This window comes from Pieris brassicae, chromosome 6 (genome assembly GCF_905147105.1).
Source record: "Pieris brassicae chromosome 6, ilPieBrab1.1, whole genome shotgun sequence".
Classification (NCBI taxonomy): Eukaryota; Metazoa; Arthropoda; class Insecta; order Lepidoptera; family Pieridae; genus Pieris; species Pieris brassicae.
In genome coordinates, this window is record NC_059670.1 from 21,638,762 (window position 1) to 21,653,569 (window position 14,808).

Genomic DNA, 14,808 nt, shown 5'->3' on the forward strand with positions numbered 1-14,808 from the left:
CGTTATGTCATTTGTCATTGAATATTTTGATTTTGTACAAGACAGAATAACCTTAAAATTCAATATTGTAAATTATGCACTAATAATACCTACGCGGCTTGTTCACCAAGCCGGTTTGTCTTGCTTTAGATAATACTCGAGTATTTATTTTTACCCATTACGCACACAGCTGTCTGCCTCTCGCCCGGACAAGGGACAGCGTGATTTTCAACGATTTAATAAATCTTCCTTTACATAACTTCTTATGCTGGTAATACTGTAAAATTTAACCCATTATCATTAATTGCTATATTTGGAACTTCTCTATCCCGGCACAAAATCAACGCTCTAAATAGCCGTGCTCAATGTTTGCGGTATATAGTATTTTGAACGATTTACCCGAATTCTTACCTGTTTCTTTATCGCTAATAGCTTGACACTAGAAAAAGGCACTGGAATACAGTTTGATGATGGAAAAATTCACAAAATCCTGCACTTATACGCAAGAGTACACTTGGGCGTGCAAGCACTTTTTCACAGCCGGCGATGAGTAATACACAGGGTATTGTCGGAACACAAACGGTAAATCTAAAATCACCGAGTACACTTACTTTACTTCTATTTTTCACAGAAAGACTTAATTGAACAGGAACGAAAAAACGCGCCAACTGTCAAACTAAAAAACTACAAGCACCAACACTACGCGCCACCGCGCGGTCCGAGTCCGCTCAACTGACTGACTGACACAGTCCACAGATCACAAATCGCAATTCGCGACTCACAAGACGTCTCTTCGTAACGCCTCTTCGAGTCAAAGCTCACGACTCACGAGTCACGATAATATGATTTATTATATATGATGCTGTAACGATACAACATAATATAGTAGTACTCTTCATTCGATAGACATTTAAGTCAGGTATACATAGCCTTGATAAGCGTTATCTTCATCGCTCTTATACAGCATAATTTGTCGCAATTTGCATAAGACTTATATTTATTTTATAAAATTAAACAGCAGCAACTTTCTTATCACATAATTGACAAAATATTTTACTGACTTTATTCTTATCTATACCTCGTTGCGACAAAATTAGTTAACTACATATATTAATTGAGGCGATAAGTTTATGCGACTAATTTAAAAAGATCGGATTGTAATACAAAATCTCGCATCCGTGATGTCGTTCAAATTTGTGTAGTTTAGACAGGCGGTAGACGCGCATGCGTCAATCGGGGAACGGTCGTACTACGTCAGTGAATGACAAGCTCTGCGTGTATTACGAGATCGATTTTAAAGAAATGTCTTGAGCGGAATAATTGAGCTTTCGTTATGTAGATAATTGATCTTATATTTGGTGTATTTTATGATCTTTGAATAGCGCATGCGAATAATTCCGTTTAAGAATTGAAAGAAGCATAAAGGAAGCGCCATCTAGTGAAGTCGTGTCACAAATATCGATATAAGTATTTGTAGGGTGAAATTCAACTTCGAACTCTTCAAACCACACAAAAATTTAATTCACGAAACTTGTTCTATTCTAGTCAATATATCAACACCACATATTAATAATAATCAAAATTTGGTAATAAATTTAAACATTTTTATTAATATTTAGACTTTGATGCAAATTATGATAAGAGCGTGCGTCAATGCTTTATCAGGAATATACTGAATCAATATTATTATTATCAGGTATCGGCAACTTTTGCTATACAATTAATATATTAATTGAATTATAATTAAGCCAAATGCCAAATTTGGATACCTATATCAAAAACTAAAGTTGAGTGTTGTTACACGCAGACGATATGTTTACTAATTACATATATATTTGATATTTTTAGCACTTAGTGTTGCCATAATAATCAATACTCTATCTTTATTATAATGCATTTAAATGGAGGAAAACTACCATATAAAGTTTAGTTTCCGTCACATCTCTTATGTAAACTTTATATGGCTGATGTTTCTTATCCATGAACTGCAAATTTTTGCTGCATTAATATGTTTTTAAACTATTTTTCTGTTTTTAGTGACCTGTTAACCAATGACTGTTTCCGGCACATAAAACAATTTAGATGTACACTTATAAATGATAATTATCCCATTTATAAGAGGCAGAATATTCAGTGGCTCTATTACGTAATCTGTACATCGTATACAATGTGTTCCATAGGAAATCACATTAAAATGATAACGCACAAGAGCTCAACGATATTAAACGATTTTCAAAATTTAAATTAAATCTGTTTAGCCGTTTGATCAATGTTTTTTCGTTTTTTAAAACAAATAACAAATTATATGTAGTAAAAATACAATGGATAGTTTCCTTTGCCAATTTTTACAAGAGACATTGCCGTTTTGAGTTACATTGTTGTGCGAAAGGAATGGAAATATCTATCTAGCAAAAGACCCCGCGCCAGCCAACCCCCTGACCTGCCCTACTTTGACCTATCAGTCGATTTGTTGCTGTGACCGAAATTTGTTATGTAATTTGTCTACGCGCAGGTGCCTAGCCCTCATGCGCGCATTAATCTTAAGTCATACGAATGAAAAAGTTGTGATTTATAAAAACCCAATATGAATTAATAATAGTGATAATAGAGGTAGTAATTTAAGAACCTAGGAATAGAAACACCAATTACCTATAGGTACAAATAAATGTAAATTATTTTTTATTTATTTAGACTTCGTTACACTACAAAATAAAAATAAAAATTAACATAATTAAATCAAAATGAGGGCAACTGGCGGCCTTATCGCTTACGAGCGATCTCTTCTATGCAACCACTGTGAGTAAAGAAAAAATAAATGTATTAAATAAGATAGGCAAGTAGTGCAAAATAGATGTAATACACAGTTATTAAAACAAAAACTAAACAGGAATAAAATATTAAAGATACATTAAAGAGTAAAAAGACACATAAATCACGATAATTTAAGATAAGTCTCACGTCAGTTAGTAGTTAGTAAGGAAGTTAGGGATACGATTATTAATGTGTATTTGCTAACAACAAATAGTATTTACTTTGACTAAAAGTTAACCGTTAACCGTTACAGTGAAGTGCCGCAAAAAAGTAAGTAGTTTCTAGTAGATCGAATCAACTCATTTGTTATGATAGGTTATACTATTTTAAAAATATTGAACAATACATAAAATTCTTCGATGTCGCCGTCAGCTCTAGTTCATAGCTTGTAGCACGCTGTTATTGAAATATATTAGATAAACTACATATGGTTTTTACATTAAGTTTAATTACGTAAGTTAAACCTATTGAATGTATTACAAAGATACATTTATCATATGCTACACGGCTCACATTAGATACAGTTGATATTTATTAAAATACAGTCTAAACACTATATATATTACGACACTGAAGGGACTGTGTTTTATGGCGTTTTGGAATTCTACTTAAATGGAGAGAAGAACAACGTATAGATAATCCATGGCTCCAACTTATTAGTCTACAGCAAACAAAATAAATTTCTTAGAAAGTTCGTCAGTGAAGTTTGCGGGCAAGGATAATAAAACGACAAAAGAACGCAGCTGCGCAGTTTCATTACTTTATTACTCAAATGTTGTCGTTAGTGAGAGAGGGTGTAATGCTATGTAGAGTGGAGTGTATGATCGTATGGTAGACAAGCTAAACCAACCAAAGCCAAATTATTTCCAAGCTTTTCTATATAGGTATGACAATTACAACCAAGTGATCTGAACCTAAATCGAAGAAAATACATTGGCATCATATGTTTCACTAGATTTGCTTTGTATATCGTTAGGCGGGATTACAATAAAAATAAGCAAAACATGTTGAACTATAATTTAAAATGAAATCGAAGTCCGAAACAGTAAACGTTTGATGGCTATGCCATCTGGACTATAAAGAATTGAAATAAAGTTAAATAGTGATTACTTCATTGTCTGCTCACGTGAGATTTATTTTCCACATATCTGACTTCATCGAAGTATTTTTCCCCCAATGTATTTCAGTATCATAGGAGTAAATTATGATAATATATACATATTATTGTAATTCGTTATCTGAGGGTAGCTTCGTTGATATAGACTCTTATAAATCTCTCTATATACCTAGTCATATAAGCCATAAGTTGTTACAAATGAAAATGTTTTTTAAATGAATATTATTATGTAATGTAATATTATTAAAATTTATACCTACATATTTATCAAAGTCTCAGCAAAAAAATATAAAAATATTCTATCCGCAATGACCACCTTTGGATTTTATACAGGCCTTAAATATGTTTGGTCACGAAGCTATGGATTTACGCACTGTTTCCAAGGGAAATTTCGCCACTGTTGCTCCAGATTTTTTAAGAGACCCAATGTCGCCGTGTCATTTAGAACAGGCTATGCTCTCTAAAACTGATCATAATTTGAAGTCTAAAGTTTTAAGGTCTGGCCTAGATGAGGCCTTCAGCTCGTATAAATTCCCAAACGGTGGTTTCAAGCCAGGCTTGGGTTGTTCGCACCTTGCGTCCAGGTGCAGAATCTTTCTGGAAAATCTACGGATTATTTATAAAAAGTGTATCGCTGGGAGGTTTCACAATATGATCAAAGTCTGTATCTTAATACACTTTGGCTGAAGTTTACACTCCTTTTACACAAAAATGTACTTTGTAACTCCTTGATATAACACGCCCCACCAAACCATCATCGACGCAGGATGATGACCACGTTGTCCCTTTGCGACCACTTAACCAGCTTCTTTAGAACTGTGAGCATACACTTTATTTATCATTTCTTCAATCATCACATTCATTCTGCGTATCGCGATTGAAAGTGTTTTGATCGATCCGCTCTTTTTAATTGTAAAGATTGATTTAGATCATGTCTTGTATATCGATGATAATCATCGCAATCAGTCAACCCCTTACTAGTTGGATTGTCATCCTGTTGTCTTCGGGTTTCAGCCAAATTGGCAGCCAGGGCAGTATCGCTGTATCTCAGAAAACCGGCTTTAAGCGATGCAAGCTCTGTTAGCCCTCCATTCCGCCACTGCTAGTCGGTACTACACTCTGGGCCCCCGATTGCAATTCTATAAAGTGCAAATTGGGCCTCACATGGAGTATTGTTCTCACATCTGGGCGGGAGCTCTCCCGTAAGGCCGCCACCGCATTTGCGAGTTCTCTGGCAATGTGAGTGTCCATGGGCGGCGGTATCACTTAACATCAGATAAGCCTCTTCCCCGTTTGCCTCCTATTTCACAGAAAAAAGAACGCCCAGCTTCAGGTCTTGTTTTATAATACGCGAGAGTCCTAGCGGGAATCTTTATTTCTCGCGATAAGCTATTTTGACGCATTTTGCCTTTGTAGTTCTAACAGCACGCGGCTGTCCCGATTTTTTCTGGTCTTCGACAGACAAAGTGTTGATGTATCTGTTGATAGTACGATATACAAACATACGGCTGATACCAAGCTTTTGAAGTATCTGAAATATGACCGACGGCTCCATTTGAGCATCGCGATCACTGCAATCATATTTCTTTAACACCCCATCCATATTGTAATTTGATAATGAACACGAAAAAATATGTGAAATGGAGCAAGATCGAAAGAAGTTGTTAAAACAATAAACGTGTTCCAAATTCTAAATAATTAAAAAGTTGAATAAAAGAAAAGCTGTAATGTAACAGTATTTATGGCCAGACTAGTTATATAAATGAATTGATGTTCGTTTGTCTCGCTAAAACTTGTCAAATGTTGAAATATTTGTGGAAGTTCAGGGCAGGTTTAAACAGACACATGGATAATAAAAAAAACATACACATACAAAATTGAATTTTCCTATACAATTAGTTTCTAGCTTCCAAATATATATTCGATGTTTTTTAAGTTTTTTGTTTTCAGGAACGCCAAATCAATTACAAGAAATGATAGAAGACCTAAATACTGCCAGCAAAAAAATAGGACTACAAATAAATACTTCGAAAACAAAAGTTGCAACAAATAACAACATTTACCCGATTATGCTTAACGGAACAGACATCGAGTATGTAGACAGCTATACATATCTTGGTAAACAAGTTTCATTTAAGAAACAAAGACATGACAACGAACTGGAGCGCCGCGTCACCACAACTTGGAAGAAGTTTCGGAGCTTAAAAGAAATCCTCAAAGCTAAGCTCCCAATTAAGTTAAAGAAAAAGGTAGTGGACTCTTGCCTGTTGCCCTGCCTTACATATGGAGCACAAACTTGGATTCTCAAAAACAAAACAAAAGCCAAAATACGTTCGTGCCAACGTGCGATAGAAAGGAGTATTCTCGGAAAAAAATACGCGACAAACATAGAAGTGAAAATATTCGCAGAAAAACCAATATTATTGATGCTGAGCAATATGCCCTTAAACTTAAATGGAGATGGGCAGGCCACGTAGCCCGTTGTACAGACGACAGATGGTCTAGAACAGTAACAGAATGGACGGGTCTGAAAGGAAACAGAAAGAAAGGAAGACCAATGGAGCAATGGGCCGACGGGATCGAGAGGGTAGCTGGCAGAGATTGGATGACGATGGCGAAAAATAAAGTAGGGTGGAAAAAGTTGGAGGAGGCCTTCTCCCGGACAGGGGCCGCATCTTAGTAAAACTATAATTTTTCTTTTTATTTCAATCAAATGTATGTCAAAGGTCTTAATAATACTAATAATAAGCCTTTATTAATAATAATAATAATAAAGGCTTATTGTTATTATTATTATTAAGTTTTTAATGTCTTGTTTTTAGAAATAAAAAACTGTCCGTTGGTTGTCGAATTCTTGGTTCTTTCAGAAACTGTTTATATTTGTTATTGGAATAAAAACATTGGAAAAATTGATGAATAAATTAAATAAAAGAAAAAAAATCCAATCCAAAATGTTCGTGGGATTCGTAACTGTCAAACATTTAATTTTCATCCCGTCGATACAGTAAATTATGCGTGCGTTCAGAAATTTATTTAGAAAAATATATAAAGCTACTGAAATATATAGCAAATCAAGGCACATTGTAATGCTGGCTATTATTGATATTGCTATTGGGTGATAGTAGTGAATACTTATGTACTGTGTTCATAAAATCATAAATTAGGTTCAGCTAATCAATAACAATAATTGACTGTACCGGGTCAGTAGGTATATAAAAAATGCGCTGTGTTGAAAGTATTTTAACATTTCTTATTGTATTGAAACCGTCTACGATAAACATAATACTTAAATCAAACAGCACTTGCTGACAGTAAGAATTAAAGTCTATAACGAATGTTATAATAAAATATAACGACATATTTATAATAAAGGATTTATTAATTATTGCGACGTTCTCTTGATAAGGGTAAAATCAGAAATTGAATTGCAAATTTTACGTAAGTAAATATGCAAATTCCTTGGAAACCAGAAGCAGTTTTGAAATGGACGAAACTATATCGAACTGATTTTATTCCCGGTTTTTCTAATTGTAAAATTTCACTAAACATTTCAAATAAATTTTAAGCTAACGTTTTAAGATTTAGTTATTGAAATGGGGAAACTATAATCTAAAGATCAAGAACATTTTGACAACAAGGAGATGTTTTAGGAAGTGCTGTTGTAGTGTTTTCTAGTTATAAGAAAATTTTCTCGGATTTCGTTAGATCTTTTTCTGGTTAATTTAACAACTTATGAGACTTAATTAAAGCCTCTTCGATACATATTATACGCTATAGTGTACTAACTATAGTTCAGTGAGATCTTAATGTTTTTTATAAGTCTGTTAACCTATAAAATATTTTACTACTAGTTTACTGTGTATAAGAATATTAAAAAAACATCTTTTTAAACTACTAGTTTTAGGGTGTTCGCCAATTTGACCGCTTAAAGGCACATTTTTCACATCACAATCAAACTTGCATACCATTTGCGTTAAAAGATCTAGGTCAAGGCTTGGACAACTACTTATAAAAAAGGGCGTTACAACCCTTGATCTTGGCCTCCGTTTTTTGGAAGTCTATATGTCATAATTATTTTCTAATAGGTAAGTAAGCGATTAGCTTTCTGTGCCTGACACATGCCTTCGACTTTTTGGGTCTAGGATGATTGCGTTTACCGTACGAACGAGTGTTTATTGAGCATATAGTCAGTAAAGCCCCTAGTTGCACAGCCGGGGTTTGAACCTAAAACCCCAGTAAGGATTTGCGTGCTCAATCTACTTGGCCAACACTACTATTAAGTAAATACAGGGTACAGTATTTTATAGGAGGCGTAAAAAATATAGGTAATGTAAAAAGAAACTGTGATCTTTTTCTGTGGAAATTATGATTCCTAGGTTATGGCGTTATTATATAATAGGTATGAGCTTAGAATTTTGCCCTGTCTGCGCACACGCTTGTAAAAGGCCAGTCATAATTAGCAGTAATGTCTTACAAAAAACGCCTCAAATATGTAGTTACATAAATTGTTAACGCAATTTTGATGTTTGCGTAAGTAAATAGAAAAATAATGCAACGTAATTCATGATAATAGTACCGCATTGACGCACAGTATGTTATTTTTGACGTAAATCTTGGTGTTATCGATTGATCAAATTATCAGGTATGATTATTGGTAATCTTAAGCACCTGGCTTATATGTTATATATAGATATTTATATGTTCAAATTATTGCTAAATGTTTTGAATTAAGCTAGATTTCGATAGATATGTGTATTTAAAAAAAAAACTCTTTTCGATTTCTCGGCAATTCGAAGATGTGGAAGCTTTAGTCCGAAACTTCAAAAACCCCACCACAATACTTGGCTAAAATTGCCATTTCTGTACCCTTATCGCTTGGGATAGCAGCTCAGTAATGTGAAATACATATACGTGAAGTACGACGACAGCGAATTACTTCACCATCTCAAAGAACATCTAATCAAGTCTAACTAAAGATATTCAGAGACTTCTTTAAATCAAAGATGGCTGAAGCGAACATGGTCACGTCCCGCGATAGCATTGACACGAAGTAGAACAAATTCAAAGACCTAATACCTACTATCAACTCGCAAGGAAAGTTGGATTAAGGTTGATGTTCCAAGGAAAACATGGATAAATGAAGAAACAAAGATAGAAAAGAAGCGCTAAGAGGTACCTTCCATAGATTACGACCGTACAAACAACCGAAAAAACTCAGTAAAAGTATAATTCTTGTGTCGCAGACACTGTAATTATTTTAGTTCAATATGCCATGTTATTGCTGAGCATGCTCAAAACTTGATGGCAGAGTTCTAACCGAGATAAATGAAGTTACAAACAGGTGGCGATCATATAGGGAAGCTCCAAAGAAAAATTCATAGATGAGCCTCGTATGGTTATATACTTCAATCCAAAAAGATGCAATAAGAACGATTAAAACCAAAAAATCTGCTGGTTGAGAAAAAAATTTCCCTAAAGATCTGAAGCAGATACGAGATCAATGGATCAAAGTCATGCTTCATCTATGCAATCAAGTATGGATTGTAGAATTGAAGGAGTGCTACTGATTCTGATCTACACAAAAGTGCGAGAACTATTTTGCAGATCAGACGAGACTGATTGAGATTTTGAACTAGAGATATTGTTGACAAATTTAAATGTAATGGAACACATCATCCTTTTTTCAAGTAAGTAAACATAATACGAGAAGAATAGTACCAGATAGGACTCAAGCGATTTAAATATAAATATATCTTATCACCATTTACGTAAATCAAAATGATTAGGTAGGTTCACGCAGTCCTACATGCCTAAAAAGAGTCTGATACATGTGATACTAGCCTTTCTGGCTTACGGCCTTATTTTGTTTTTGCAAATGAAAACTAACAACTATAGTTTCATAACGGAATTATTACCAACATAAAAAATCTAAAACCTTAATCAAAATATTGATTATCCTGATTCAAACCTAGAATATTAGTTTTCACGTATTTAATCACGAACCAAGGTCATTTTACTAATTCTACACAGAACAAATGCTTTGATATTTTTTAACACAGCGATGCTAATGGAAATGTCTAACGCTATACATAAACAAAAAGCCGGAGTGTCGTTCTAAATTTTGTGTAAGAAGCTACATATAAATATTTCAAGAATCAATAACTTAATTTTTGTAATCGTTTGTTAATTAAAAATCCTTTTTTATACCAAGATTAGATAGTGGGTACTCGATACTAGAAACACTTCTTTATTTATCTAAGTATTTTTATTATATGATACAGTTGTCGCAATACATAAAATACCTACAAATGTTTATCACGTTGCCCTGTCTTTTTGCTATATGTACGAAAATAGGTTGATTCCATTAGCAATTATTATTATAAATCTATGATTCGATAGAAAACAAACTAAATTTGATTAGTCTCGTTAAAAATATTACCCAGAACGAACGTTGGCAACTGCATCTACTGTTTTCAGCTGAAATAAAACAAAAATGATTTATTTAGAACTAGCGTATCTGGATGAAAATGTATTGTATTTGCCCATATACCGGGCTACCCGGCGACGATGACGTCACAGCCTGCGCGCGCATGATCCGCCATCGATCGAACACAACCTACAGCGCTCGCATTAATCAAGATACACAATAAAGCGCTTTATTTGTTAGAATTTTACCAATTTGATATTATATTCAATTTGCTACATTTATATCAAATTTATCAATTTAACAATGTCTTAAAAAACAGTTATCTTACAAGTGCACATTTCTATTAGTGCTTGATTATCATGTCTATCATGAAAAATCCTTATCAAACAATTAAGGTAATTAAAAAAATACAGTAATATTTAAGGGTTGAGTTAATAAACTCACAATTTGATGTACTGGATAAATAATATATACGTAGATCACAAATAAGAATTTTGTGAAATTCCTAACATGAAGTTTTCTCGTTTTTGGCCTGTAGCCATTGACCTAAATAGTAAATACTCAACATAATTTTCTTGAACATTTCAATAGATATTTAGATGTTAAGCGGGAGTATCGCAGCCTCCAAACTGGCTGTAAAGTTCTTACGTGAACATTTAACTACAATTCGACTTATTTTATAGTTGCTTTTAGTATTCTAAATAGGAAAGCAAACAGACAGATTCAGTGTGATATTAGACTAGATTTAGATTGTTTAAAGGAAATGTTATCAACGTCAAAAAATGTTCTAACTAGTGCTAATTTTTTCGAGTTAAGTCGATTTCTATTAAAAAAATAAATACCTTTTCTTGCTTTTATAAAATACACAAATGTTTGCTTCTATAGTCAACTGAAACAACATAAAATTCCACTAACGCATCAGTACTCAAAGACATTTCCGTGCTCACAAGCCACTAACGTAAAAGGCATGCAAGTGACGTAATTCACCTACTTTATCCTAAATAGGACGTACTACAAGGGAAAAGCTGTTCTAATACAAAACTAATATCCGCAATTGAATGCTTAAAATAGTAGACGGGTCCTGCGCATCTGCACAGGACTGTTTCATGAATATTCTCAGTGTTTGTTGATTTTTCATACATATTTTACGTAAAATATATTTGTGTTTTTTAGCCTTATACGAGACAAAATATTGTTTTATACAAAAGTTCTTGTAACAGACGTGTATAAAGGTTTCCATCTGAGTACTATTGCGAAAACTCGCTCCCGCTTGCACCTTGTTTGCGAGTATTGTTTGACGTTGATTTGATTTATGATCAGGTTTGCCTTTATTCCAGTTCTCTGAAAGTCATCATTCCAGTTTACGATGGGACGATACTTTCCGAATACGAACAGATTACATATTATGTGGGGACAGGAATATAAGCAGAGAACTCATGATATCTAAGTCCCTTGGCGTATGTAAATGTACGTCAGTCTTAATTTATATAAATATGTTTAAAAGTTGATTTGTTTATAGTAGGAGAGTATATAAGGTAATATCCCAAATGCAATAATCTTTAACTAGTGTAATACTGATAATATATATACTCATTACTGAATACTTAATCGAATACTTTTGTATAATTAATTTCTATCAAAGGAAAAGATACACAATTTTACTCCTTTGAGTCGTACAGTCCATCAATTAGCGATTAAAAAGAGTGGCGGAAAGTTTCTTGCCAGTTCTTGTTGCCCGCTCTACGCCCTTTACTTGCGAACTGGTAGTAAATGTAAATTTACAATTAATTTAACTTCTTTTCTGACGTTCATAAGCTTACTTGTTTGCCTATATGAATAAGTTATCTTGAGTTTGAGTTTTGCGTTTGAATAATTTGGTCAACGCCCACAAATTTCCAACCGGAAAAAATATATTTTTAGGTTAATAATTGATTAGGAGATTATAGTGGGAGTGATAGAGATTTTGTACATCTCTAACTGTGAATTTATATAATATAATAAGACTATAAGATGACGTCATGCTACGAGGTGTGACGTAGGCGCGTAGCACCGCATCACCGTATCGTAACCGTTGACCTACTTGTTTTAATAAAGTTAAACTTTTATAAGAGTAAAACATAATAATTCATATCAAATAATCTTGCAGTCTCTCTCCTCCGCAAACAATGAAAATAATGTTAATTTATAATATAGATGTCAGCAAAAAGTTATTAAAACTATAATAAGGTAGCCAAAGTTTCATTCTAATTTATCTTAAGTCAACGGGAATGGACAAATGCGGAAGTAGACATAAATTAGTTATGCTAAAAATTAATCTGAAACTATATGCGAAAAACATTTTTTGTAAGGCACTCAAGGATTATAATAATTTACTAAATAATAATGTGATAAAATAATATAAGAATTAACTGTAATGGTATGACTCGTATTGTAATGTTATATGTTACTTCTATGTAAAATTGTACCTTTTAAGACAAATTTGCACAATATTGTGTGTTGCAGAATATGAGAAGTTTAGATGTAATACCGAAAAAAAATTTGTACCATATTCTTGCAACCAAATTATTATTTGACATTTAAAGCAGCGCTGGTGAATGGCAGCAGTTGCTATACAACATCACAAGGATTAATAGGATTAAATCTTACCTTAACGCGTCGTCAGACGAGCACAAGTTGTAATTCTGCCGTAACTAGCCCCCGCATCACAGAATGTTTTATTGTAATCACTATACAATCCCAGTCACTATTCTAAAAATACATTTTAAGCACCGATTGTCCGAATGTTCAAAAAAGTGCGGTTACCTAAAGCGGTTTTTGTGTGTTTTAATACGTGACGACGCACGCGCCGTATACCCGACCCGCTCCATATAAGGCGATTGAATACAGTTGTCTTTTTCGCGCGATTGCAGTCTGTAACAAAACATTGAGTTATATATTTTATCATGGTCATCTAAGTTATTCGTCGCATTGAATTTCCACTGCTAGAAATAAACTAAAAGAATTCAGTCAAGTTCAAACTGTATTATTTTTCTAGAATATTCTAAACTTATTTAAAATTTATGTTATAGGACTTTTCTATTTGAAATCTGGATCAAAAATTGATTTCCGCATCAGATACAAATATCCGAGAAAAGCAGAGGAGAGAGAGCTTAGTGGATCAGCTAGACTTAATACTAATATTAATTAATAAGTTGACATGGGTCTGATGTTTATGAGACGTTGTAATCAGGGTTCGATCTCAGGTGTATTCTTGAGGTTTTGAAGCCATTAAGTTGGGTAACTATTTCTGTAGCGTGTGATTGGTTAGCCGTCATTGCATTCATCGGTATATTTTTAATTCGTTTATACATACGTACATATAACTTATGTATTTAGTTGATTTAAATAAAATAATAGAATTTTTTTTATCGCATTAGCTGCTTAAGGTATTTCCGATCCAAAATGACTTGGGGTCCACTTATGAGCCTGGCTGAGTGAGTGTCCAAGGGCGGTATCATTTAATAAAAAATAATAATGAAAAAAATACTAGGCTAAATAATAAATGTTATTCGATTAACGGTGTTCAAGCGCAGGAAATTAACGCCTACAATTATAATGAAGGCATTTATTCTGAAAAATGTTTATTGACACGTGATAAAATTGTAAAAACATAATTTTGTAAAAATAATAGTTGTTCTTTCAAAATTTCTGATTTACAAACATATAATAAAAGCATACAAAAAAAGACAGTTAAAAGTAAATTAGAATATATTACGAAACAAAAATTTAAAATGGCAGTCGAAGCTTCTACACAGTGGTGTTGAGAACATCTCTAAACGGTCAAGTACCACATTTTTTTTTTTTTTTTTTTTGGGATGTTTCGAACACAAAGAAAGAAGAAGTGTTAAATGAGTAGAGAACTTAGACCAGCTTCTCGTAAACTGACTTACTGCGTAGAAAGGGACCACCGTTGGTACTAACTGCCCGCTCTTTAATATAGTGTATATTCGGAATAACTTCGTCACCGCGTTTGGTAATTAGAGTTGGAGGGTAGTTACAAATCTTGGATCACCCTATTCTTAAATGTTAACATTGGAGCATTGAGTAAACTGTTGTAAATTTATCGTCAATTGTTATTGGATATATCTATAGTACTAATTCAATAAATATTACTGTTGATAATTTAAGCGCCCTCTATTGGCGGATAGAAATAAATTTTAAAATTAAATTCCGATCTTCCTTGCTTTAATCAAGAAATCAACTTATTTATTATGACGTACTTAGAGAATTTTAGGTCAGCATTTTATGACCTGAAAGTAGGAATAGTCGTAAAATTGCTAGCAATTAATATTATGCAGATGAGTCTGGACCGTTTTGCTTATGAGTAATCAAAATCTAATAAGGAATATTGGCGCCTTCGATGTGACGTCATCGATGGTAGAACCTTTTCGAAACTTCTATAGAAGTTTTTCTATGAACTTTTAGTTTTGAATAA

The 14,808-nt window shown here is 33.4% G+C and overlaps 1 protein-coding gene across 16 annotated transcripts in view; it reads right to left on the reverse strand.

Moving 5' to 3' along the window:
• The window catches only part of LOC123710707 (plasma membrane calcium-transporting ATPase 3), an 87,772-nt gene that overhangs the window by 64,673 nt on the left and 8,291 nt on the right, over positions 1-14,808 (reverse strand). For 6 of the 16 annotated variants that reach the window (XM_045662812.1, XM_045662818.1, XM_045662817.1 and 3 more), the window contains exon 1: positions 391-825. The gene's annotated coding sequence lies outside the window, so the exon portion shown is untranslated. Of the gene's footprint in view, positions 1-390; positions 826-12,980; positions 13,245-14,808 lie in introns of those variants that run through there. The other 10 variants (XM_045662808.1, XM_045662821.1, XM_045662820.1 and 7 more) reach the window with 4 other exon arrangements.